General features: G+C 46.2%; 1 protein-coding gene across 2 annotated transcripts in view; it reads left to right on the top strand.

Moving 5' to 3' along the window:
* scn2b (sodium channel, voltage-gated, type II, beta) overlaps window positions 1-11,367 on the top strand; it is a 42,385-nt gene that overhangs the window by 13,828 nt on the left and 17,190 nt on the right. The gene's annotated exons all lie outside the window — the stretch shown is intronic.

Below are 11,367 nucleotides of genomic sequence, written 5' to 3'. Positions count from 1 at the left end.
GATATTGCACAGTAACAATGAGCTGCCCAATTACACCTATTTGGCCAATTAATCTGTGTGCTTGGAATGTGGGAGGAAACTCACTCAGTCGGAAAGTCCTTACAGATAGCGATGGGAATTGTACCGGACTGCTGGCACTGTAAAGCGTTACACTAACCACCACACCACCATGCTGCCTCTACAACTGCCAACACCATTATTAACATTAGCATTACTCCTTCTGCTGCAGGTTTTTAAAACTTACGCTCAGAGTTGACTGAGCAGTTACTGCTCGTCCTGCATGACACTATTGCAGGTCCCCACGTGATCAGCCAAACCCTTAACTCAGACTTCTGTGTTTAGCTCACACTGCCTTCCAATAGCGGAGACTCACCGGACAAGGAAGTTATTGCTCCATGCTGGACTTTCCAACTTCAGACCTACCCCCACCCCAGCCTTTCTCAAGTGAGACATTTGCCACTACTTTTATTACATAAACAGGATGTAGATATAATTAGTCCAGTGCTGGAATCAAAAAAGAAACGCTGATTGCTACTGCATTGGAGTTTAGCCACAGAATGAGGGGAGACATTAGAGACTGCAGATGCTTCAAATTTGAAACAACTATCTGCTGGGAGAACTCAGCAGGTTGGGCAGCATTCATGGGAAGGAGATAAGTTGTTGATGCTTCAGGTCAAGACCTACATTAGGACAGAGTGGAGAGAGGAGGTATCCAGTATAGAGCGGTGAAGGGAGTGAAGATGATTGATAAACTGTGAGGGAGGGGGTTGAATGAGGGGCAGATGAAACCAGCTAGGAGAGAGGGAGGGGTGTGGTTGGGAGACAGGTGGGTGGATGGTAGATGAGGACAGAGAGGAAAAAAGAGGAGAAAGGGGCAGAAGTTGAGGGGTGGGAGGAGGGTTAAGGTAGTGACAACTGCTGGAGGGAGATAAACAGAACTGAAGGCGAGCAGAGTGAGGGCCAGAGTTGCTTTGACCTCCCTCCCTCCTTCTCCACTTCTGCCAAGCTCAGTTGGACCCTACAGTCAGCCTCACTTCCCTCGTTCTCATTTCTCCATGTACTCCTGCCCCAGTTCTCTTGCTCCAAGATGCCCGCCTTCTTTAATCCTCACACCTTCACTCCACTACCACGACCCCAAACTTTGCTCCAACACTCACTCCTTCACTTCAGCCACCTGGCTCTCCGTGCACCCTTGGTCTCATTCCTCATCCCACCACACTTCATTTGCCTCCCTCCCTCCTATTCTCACGAACTCCATCACACTCACTCCCTCCATCTACCTCCCATATCGATTTTCTCTCTCCTACAGTAGGAGTCATAGAAACCTGCAACACGGGGAACAGGACCTTCAGCTCACTGAGTGCCATGCTAACCGTCAGTCACCCATTTCAACAAGTTCTACATTAATCCCAATCTTTATTCATTTCATATCTCTCCAGATTCTACCACTCACCTGTGTACTAGGGGAAATTTACAGCAGCTAGTTGACCTACCATCCTGTATGTTTTCATGACGTGAGCAGCATGGTAGTGTGGCAGTTAGCTTAACTCTATTACTGTACTGTAGGGTTCAATTCTGTTGCTGTCTGTAAAGAGTGTACATTCTCCCTGTGGCCATGTTTGGTTTTACTTTGCTCTAGTTACCTCTTGGGTGCTCTGGTTTCCTCCCATATTCCAAAGGCATACAAGTTAGTAGTTGTTAGGGTGTATTCTGGAGCTGTGGAATATACCAAATATTAATTTTCTTCAGATCTGAATGTGGATTGTAGATTGAGTTTAAAATGCAGCTCAGAACAATGGTCTTTCTGGAGCTGCGGGCTGGGGTTGATTGCAAACCAGGAAACACCCATTCATCTGAGATGTCTGCATATGCATGAATGCAGCTCGGAGACAGCACTGATTGACTCTCATTTGGGATATGAAGGTGTGAAGTTCCAGGTGTTTGAAATTATCTGCAACGCAAAGGAAGCATTAGGAATGCATTGTAAGTATAGAATTGTCCTGCTGTTACCTTTGATCTTTAGCATATAAAATGTCATGTAATATTGGATCAGACAGCCACTTCCAAGAGTGTCTCCAGAATGATGTCTGCTTGTTTTTGCTGAATAAAAGACTTCTATATCACCAGCTTCAGTGTCTCACCAGTAACTTTGTTCACAGTCACAACAGTTGGTTAATATGGTACATGGGTGTATTTGGGGGTGGTGTGGGCTATTTGAGCTGGAAGGGCTTGCTACCGTGCTCTATCTCTAAATGAATAAAATATGAACCGGAAACCCACGCACGTGCAAATTCCACTCAGATAAGCACTCAAGGTCAGAACTGAATCCAGGTCTCCATCGCGGTCAGGCACTGGCTCCAATAGCATGCCACTGTACTGCCCTAACAATTCACCCTATCGTATTCACAAACTCGTTCACTTTAGATCTATTCCCTCCTCTAAGCTAGGATGATATACAGACCGGATCTCTGCACTGTTGCTCATAGGATCCTGGGGTAAGACTAAAGACTGACCTGATGGAGATCTTGTCGATTATGAGTGAGTTGGATAAAGTTGACTGAGAGATTTTGTGGAGATTTTCTGGTGGTTTGGAGCGGAAACAGTCTGGGTTTGCCCTGGAATCTCTGGTTATTTATGAAGATTCCTGAAACTCTGGGATCTTTCTGTGCAATCTAGGTTACCTGCTCCCAAGTCATATTTAAGTCTGTGCTCAAGAGGTTCCAAATCATATCTTGAGCATTTCGTACTGGAGGCAGCGAGTGCAACAATTACAGGCCGCTCCTGCAATCTGAAAGGTGTCATAGTCTGCATTTGGCAATGCTCCCAGATATGTCGGTGGCCTGAAATATAAAGGAATCGCTGATAAATATAGTTCAGAACAATTCATTATCCAGCAAGTGGTGAGAATGTGGAACCTGCGCCCACAGGAAATAATCCTGGTGATCAGCAGACTCAGGGGAAGCTGGATAACAGTGCACGGGAACCAAGTTGCAGGAACACTAGCTCTTTACCAGACACTCCATGACATGTACATGCTTGTGTCTGGAATGTCATAGCTCACTGCAGCTGATGGCTTACTTCCTGATCAGTTTTTTCCACATTTTACATTCATATGAAGAACCTATCATTTTGCATTTCCAACCTTAACCCTATTTTAGGTGCACTCATATGAAGAGTGGCGCCCCACACAGACTTCCAGCCTGCGCCTTGTAAGGCCTGAAAATGCGCGACGCAGGCCTCTCATGGTCTGAGTCGACGTTCCCCCCTCCCCATATTTTTGTACACTGTACCTTCTTGATCCAATTTGGTTATTGTTATATATTTTACTCACCTCTTTTATCTACCTAACTTTCTAACTTTTACAGCTCTCAAAAACCCACGCACTTCTGCCGTGCCCCCAGTATTAGTCTGAAGCTCCATCTACAGTGCTAGATATCTGAGCAACATACACAATATACAAACACAAGAAATCCAGCAGATGCTGGAGACCTTGAGCAATGCACACAAAATGCTGGATGATCTCAGCAAGTCTCTTCATGGAGGGGAATAAACGGTCGATGTTTCAGGCCAAGACCCTTCATCGGCACTGGAAAGGAAGGGGACAGAAGCCAGAATAAGAAGATGGGGGTGGGGAAGAAAACACATACAAGCTGGCAGGTGACAGGTGAGACTAGGTGAGAGAGAAGGTGGATGGGAGGGGGAGAGGGGATGATGTGAGAATCTGCAATTTGATAGGTGAAAGAGTTAAAGGGCTGAAGAGGGAGAAATCTGATAGGAGAGGACAGCGTACCGTGGACAAAATTAAATGTTTCCAGGGTGGGAACAGCATCTCCCTCCTCTTAACTCTGATTATCTACAGCCCCTTGTTACCACCATTCATTATGTGCTAAATCTCTGTCTGAATGTCCTCTGAAACAACCCTGTAGTGGAGCATCCGGGCAGATTGTTGGTTTAGAGATCATTGCAAAAGACTTCAAAACTCTTTATTATTTATTATTATCAATGCTGTTTTAGGCTTTTTGGCAATGCCTCCACTTCCAGCTCTCCCACTACCTATTTAAGGTGAGGGACATCAATCTTCCACAGTCAGCAAAGGTTGGTTCGACCGCACTGGAAGTGAAGACAAGGAAAGTGAGTCCCTCTGTTGTGGGACTCCACTTTCACTGGCGGTATAATTTCCTTGGTGGAGGAGTTCTGCATTCACTGTCAATTAACTCTGTTGGTAGTTCTTAGTCCAGCAGACACGGAAGTGGATAGTGACAGCATTTCATCATTCAGGTAGTTTCTTGTGGGCTTCTTGTTGAGCATTCACTTTTTGCATCTGAGTGTTGAGAACAGCCTATGTGTTTTCTTGCCCATCTCCATTCTCCCAGTTTCAGATAATTCATTACCTAAGGTCATTTGTATTGCCTTCCTTGGCCTCATCCTTTATCTATCCATACTTCTCTGGATTATCAAAACGAATCATAGGCAGACAACCACCACTGGCCTGTGGCATCCAGCTTCACTGAGGTCAGGATATAAGTTAATGGGTCATTGTCCATCCTCACCTCAAACTTGGCACCATATAGACAGTCACTTAGCTTATCCATCACAGCCCATTTCAATGCCAGGCACTCCAATTTGTGCATGAGGTAGTTCAGTTCAGAGGGTGACAGACTCCAGCTGACAAACGCAACAGGTCTCAACCCTGTCCCTGATCCTGATACAGGACACCCTCTAAGTCCTCTCTGCTGGCATCTGTATGCAGTACTTACGGCAACCATGGGTCTGTAAAAGCCAGCACAAGTGCCTGTGTCAGCAGCTCCTTCAGCAACTGAAAGGCCTCTTCACATTTTGCATCACATCTCACTCCACAAGGCTCTGAAGGGCTAAGATAATCTTTACCCTCCTCTCCTTTTGTCCTCTTTTTCTTCCCCAAGGCAGGGTAACCGCACAGAAGCTGATTTAGAGGGTGACTTACTTTAGAGTTGTCCTTCACGAACCTTCGATAGTACCCACAAAATCCAAGGAACGAGCGTAAGGTGCTCACAGTCTGGGGCCTTGGCCACATGGTCACTGCCTCCATCTTAGACGGATTCGTAGCTACTCCAAACTGTGAGACTATGTGCCCAACACAGTTGACAGATGTCTTGCAGAACTGGCACTTATCCAGGGAAAGTTTTAACCCTTCAGTAGCCTCGCTTCATGTTCCTCCAAGGTGGACCTGAACACATTGAGATCATCCAGGTACATCAATACCTCAAGCAAGCTCATATCCCCCACCGTTTTCTCTAAGACGTGCTGGAAAATAGCCAGGGCTCCTGATATGCCCTGGGGCATCCTTTCAAACTGAAAGAATCCAGGTGGACATATGAATGGCATCTTCTCTTTGTCAGCCTCACTCAAGGGGATCTCATAATAACCACTCCTCAAGTCCAGCACACTGAACCACTTCGCACCACTCAGGCAGGCCAGTGTGTCCCCCATTCTTGGGACCATATATTGTTTGGGGACGGTACGTCTGCTCAGAGTCCAATAGTCCACACACATCCGTACCTTCCCATTCTTCTTCTGGGACACATAGGGGCTTCTGGACTCAGTGATGGTCCCAGTTTCCGCAGATGCTGCCAAACATCCTGCATAACCTCACTCTGAATGGGGTGTCCTCTGTCACCCGGATGGTGTGGCGAGTGCTCTTGGAACAACCCACATCAAACTTGTCAGTAGAAGAGACATCTTCCAGTTTCAATATCTTCTCTATCAACCTCCTCTTCCAACCTGCAGGAACCGGGGAGTCCCAAAAGTTGAATGACTCGGCAGTCAACTTTCCCGTTTTCAGAGAGAGTTTCTCCCCAGCTTATCTCGCAGGGATACTAGACATTCTTGTCACCGGGAAGAGGTGTACCAGTGGTATCCCCCGCCTGAGGGTGACCTCCTTCTCCGGAGAGTTCCTGACACTCACTGTCACCTGTACAACCGAGGGCTTCTGCATCTCAGGCCTCACCAGTACCCCAGCAGGTAAGCCTGACTCCTCTCTGTGGCCTTCCGGAGTATTCACCAAAAGGGCCTCAGCATCAGGCTTTCCGGGAAAATCTGGAGTTTCCCGTCATTCTAGCTACTTCCCCAGGCCGTAACACGACTGGTTTTGACTAGGTGAACCACACAGTCCCTCGCTTATGCCCATCATTCAGTCCAGTGCGGCCATGCACTTCCTCAAAAACAGCTCGGAGCACAGGGTGAAAGAACAATGTTTTCAGAGAGCTCGCTCCAACCTTCTCCTTGCAGGCTCCCACTAGTCTCCTCACAATAGGGGTATTTGTCCCCTCAAGAACTGAAGCTTTGCCCTTCTCAACTGGGTCCAGACAAACCAACACTAAGGACCTCAGCTTCTCCCAGATCTGCCTCTGAAAACTCCAGCTTCAAAGACAAGATAGTCATCTGTACTAAGACCCCAGATCTCTAGCTCACTGAGTGATGTCAATGGTAAATGTGTCAAATACCGGTTGTAAAACAACGGTACAGCAGAGTAACCTGAGAGCCGGTGTCGAGTATGGCTCGAGCATAAATACTCTCAATCTGTAGCGATACACTGGAGCTTGGCCCCACTAAGCCTTCAGGAAAAGGTTTTTTTGCTTTCAGCTGTTCCTTGACATATTGCTGGGAATGTGTTTCTCCTGAGATGCCTGGCCGTTCCCTCAGTGGGTCTCTCCAGTTAGGTACTCTCCAAAGGTTTTCTCGCCCTGAAGTGTCCATCTTCATCACAGTTACATCAGACAATACTGGTCGCTCCCCTTCTCGTGGGCCCCCATTCACTTATCATGCGGGGTGTTCACGCTCGCCGATAACAACCGGGACATCTCAGACCTAAGCTCTGCCACGAGCTCTTTTACCACTCCCCAGGGTGGGCTATCTGTGGTCACTTCAGCCAAGGGGGCTACTACCGAGGACTGTACCCTGCTAATGGAGGCGTCCCACGCATCCGATGCATTCTCCTCCTCTCTTACTTCTCTGATCAGCTCAACAAACAAGGGAGGGGGTGTGCGTCCTACGAGACTGTCGGAGACCCCAAGTGATCAAGTCTGGTGACTGGGTGCCTTTCGCCACTGGGCCCATTCTTAACTGATTCACCTCAGTGGTCTGGGTGGCCCCCCTACGTCGCAAGAAACTCAGCTGCCTTACTAGGTGAAAAATGTAGGCGGAAAGCTTCTCCCCCTTCTCCTGAAACATGTTCTGAAACCCCGTCACAAACTCCATTGGGCTTCCCGTCACGCCAAAAGCATTTTCTAACACTTGCATGTAGCCTGCAGAGGTAGCAAAGGGGCTCTGGGTCTTTAAGGATCTCAGTACACGAGCAGCCAGCCCTTTCACCCTCTCTACCAATCGCTGTCTTTTTATGTCATCAGAGCACTGCCACCCATCCAGCACCTGAGAGGTCTGCTCTGCCCAAGTCTCATACTCCTCCTCCCCTTTAGGGGTGGGCTTCATTACTGAGAATGTTCTCAGCCTGGGACTTTGAACCTGGGGGTTTTCCCATTTATTTGCCAAGGTGGTAAGGGCCAATACCAACTCAGGATGCTCACCACTCGCTGGAGAACTCATTAGACCTTCCAAATCAGACCACTCCTTTCCCTCGCTCGGCAGAAATGTGAGTAACCTGTCTTTGAAGTCTTCACCCCCAGCTGCGGGAGACTTGACTTGCGATTCCGCCCGCTCTCCTACACTCTCCTCCTCCCGGAAAGTATGGACAACCCACGGACCCCCCCCCCCACCCCTCCCAGGGCCTAGCAGTGCCAGGCAGTACCACTGCCGTTACGTCAGCATTAGTCTGAACTAAAACAAAGTCTTTGCCCGCCATTTCATCAAACCTCCACTCCACAATCGTAACTTTGCCTAACGCTTTAACGATACTTAAAGTTTGAATGAACAATTCATCGGGAATACGAGTGTCTACCCCACTCAACACACACGCATTAATTACTGGTAACCCCATGAATTTGCACCACCACTCAACCCCTGTATCGTAATCACTTTACCGGACAATAGTTTAGCACAGACTTAAACACACAACCCACGGGATCAATGCTCAGGGCAATCACACAGCATCCAACAAAATCAATCCCGGTCGATACCCCCACAAATGAAACCCTGCTGGTTTCCTTGGCTGCATAAGTCGAGGGAAGACACTCTCCGGTCCTGCCAAACCCGTGAGGTTGAGACGCTCTCCCACCCCAAACCCCGGTTTGCGTGGATGCTGTGTAATTTGCTACCCTGTTACAAATCAGTACCAAGAAATAACAGACAGCACACTGCATACAACTAAAGGAATTATATTTATGAATCTTACTTAACTAAAGGGTTAGTAAAGAAAGGAAAGAAAAAAACAAAAAAGGCCCATTCTAATTAAACAGTCAAACGTGCACAAGTTGGAGTTCATCTCGAGCGTCTCTGTCACTCACGTGCTGGGTCCTCGGTCTGCATGAAAGCACACACCACCTTCCGAACGTCGCTCACAATCCATCTCGAACAAACGGGTCTCTCACCGGATCGTAGGCTAAAATTGGTTCTCCCCAGTGTTTTCTCTCTTCATCTCCCGCCGAAGAAAAGACCCAAGACCGACCTTAGTGTCCCTCACCAAAAAACCCTCCCCCCAGTTCCACCATCCTAATTGGATGGCTCACGTTCCTCCTCATCCCTTATCTTCAACAATAACCCAAACAGGCTGAAAGCAGAACAGACTGCTCTTACAGAACTGCTGAATGAAATACATACAGCATAACAGTAAAGATGTAAACCAGGCATTAAACAGGAGGAGCTGTAAAGACAGGATGCGATTCCGTTAAATATTTTGTGAGGAATGGATCCTGTTCTAATGCAGCATCCCCTGGGATAGGCCCAACTTAGCATCATTCAGTGAGAGTCCTGCCGAGTCAGCATTCCAGCTTGCTGCATTGGCCTCTGATTGATGCAGCGATTGGAGATATAGATTTTTTTTTAAAGTGCAGCAATATGCAAATAGAACTGCAAAGGGAAAAGGCACAACTGCAAGATGACAGAAGCAGAAAAACTGGTGCAGTTCAGGAAGCTGAATGAAACCTACATCATCAGGGCTGGTCATACCAGAGGCCTTTTCTGAAAGGGTGGTCTACCAACCAGATCCCAGACATTTCTGCTTCTGTCTCCTACATAGAAATATTAAGTTTATTATTAACTTGGGTATTTAAGTATTACTACTACCATTAGGCAGGAGGTACAGGAGCCTTCGGTCTCACATCACCAGGTTCAGGAACAGTTATTACTCTTCAACCGCTCCTGAACCAGTGTGGATAACTTCACTCACCTCAACTCGTAACTGATTCCGCAACCTAAGGACTCACTTTCAAGGTCTCTACAACTCATGTTTTCAGTATTAATTATTTATTTAAAAATTATTATTAGTGCTATTTGTCCTTTTTTGTACATTGGATGTTTGTCAATCTTTGTTATGTATAGATTTTCATAAATTCTTTTCTATTTATTTATTTTCCTGTAAATGCCCACAAGAAAATAAATCTCAGGGTAGTAAATGGTGACATATATGTACTTTGATGATACATTTACTTTGAACAAACATTTGTCATCAGGCCCAATAATCACATCTTATGTCTCAGTAATTTCCACAGTCAAATGCCTTGGTGGTGTATAAGGAACATTTAAAGGAACTATATAAAGCTAATTTTTTGTTGCCTTGTCATAGACATCATTTTGAAAAGAGTCCAATCACCAGACTATCCTGTAACATAAGTAATAGGTTTGTTATTGTTACATGTCACTTATTCCCTGCAGCACAGCAGAATGAAGGGAGATTTGAATGAGGTATACAGAATTATGAGGGGTGTAGATAAATGCAAGGAGGCTTCTTCCACTGAGGTTGGATGAGACTAGAACTAGAGGGCATGGGTTAAAAGATTCAAAAGTTCAATGGTTCATTTATATCAAAGTATACAACTCCGAATTTTTTCTTCTCCAGATAGCCAAGAAAACCAAGAAAGAAAAGAACTGCAGCACCATCATCAACCCCAAAACCCCTCCTCCCCATTCACAAAAAACAAGAAAGATCAGGCAAAAAACACAGAATATAAAAAACTATAAGACAAAAAAAAAAGTCAAAAGTCCACATCCATATCCAAAAAGCAGAAAACCTGGGCAACATTCTCTGGGTACAGCAGCAGGTCTTCCCCTCTGTGGCAACGGAGGGATCCCGCCAGCGACTAAGATTAAATACTTAAGTGGAACATGAGGGGGATCTTCTTCACTCAGAAGGTAGTATGAGTGTAGAATGAACTCCCAGTGGAAGTGGTGGATGCAGGTTCAATTGCAACCTTAAAGAGAAGTTTGGATAAGTATGTGGATGGAAGAGGTATTGTCTAGGTATGATCATTGGGACCTCACACTTGTCTGCATTAAATTCCATCTGCCATTTTTCAGCCCATTTTTCCAACTGGTCCAGATCCTGCTGCAAGCCATGATAGTCTTCCTTGCTGTCCACTACTCCCCCAATATTGATGTGATCCACAAATTTGGTGATCCAGTTAACCATATTATCATCCAGATTGTTGATATAGATGACAAACAACAATGGACCCATCACTGATCCTGCAGCACTCCACTAGTCACAGGCCTCTAGTTAAAGAGGCAACCATCTACTACCACTCTCTGGCTTCTCACACAAAGCCTATGTCTAATCCAGTTTTCCAATTTACTACCTCATCTTGGAGGCTGAGCAACTGATCCTTCTTGATCAAACTCCCATGTGGAACCTTGTGAAATGCCTTGCTAAAGTCCATGTAGACAACATCCACTGCCTTGCTTTCATTAGATAGGCCGAAGGACCTGTTTCTGTGCTGTAGTGTTCTATGACTCTATGGCTGTATGTACTGAGATACAGTGAAAAGCTTTTGTTTCCATACCGACCAGTCGGCTCATAAGTACATTGAGGGAAAATAGAACCACAACGCAGAATAAAGTGTTACAGTTACAAAGAAAGTGCAATGCATGTAGACACAAAGAGCAAGGGCCATAATAAGGTAGATTTGGAGATAAAGAGTTCACCTTTGAGAGTAGAAGAGGTCCATTCAAGAGTCTGATAACAGCAGGATAGAATCTGCCCTTGAGCCTCGTGGTACGTGTTTGCAGGCTTTTGTATCTTCTACAAACACGAGAAAGTCTGCCAATGCCGGAGATCCAAAGCAACAAATACAATACACTGGATGAACTCAGCAGGTCAGGCAGTGTCTGTGGACACGAGTAAACAGTCGATGTTTTGGGTCGAGACGCTCCTAAAAGACTGTGAAGGAAGGGGGAAGAAGCCCCATTCTGACTTTTGGCTTCTTTTCACCTGCCTATCAC

Source organism: Mobula hypostoma, chromosome X2 (genome assembly GCF_963921235.1).
Source record: "Mobula hypostoma chromosome X2, sMobHyp1.1, whole genome shotgun sequence".
In the NCBI taxonomy this organism is placed as follows: domain Eukaryota; kingdom Metazoa; phylum Chordata; class Chondrichthyes; order Myliobatiformes; family Myliobatidae; genus Mobula; species Mobula hypostoma.
The sequence above is the reverse complement of the archived record's forward strand: the minus strand, read 5'-3'. Positions and strand labels throughout refer to the sequence as shown.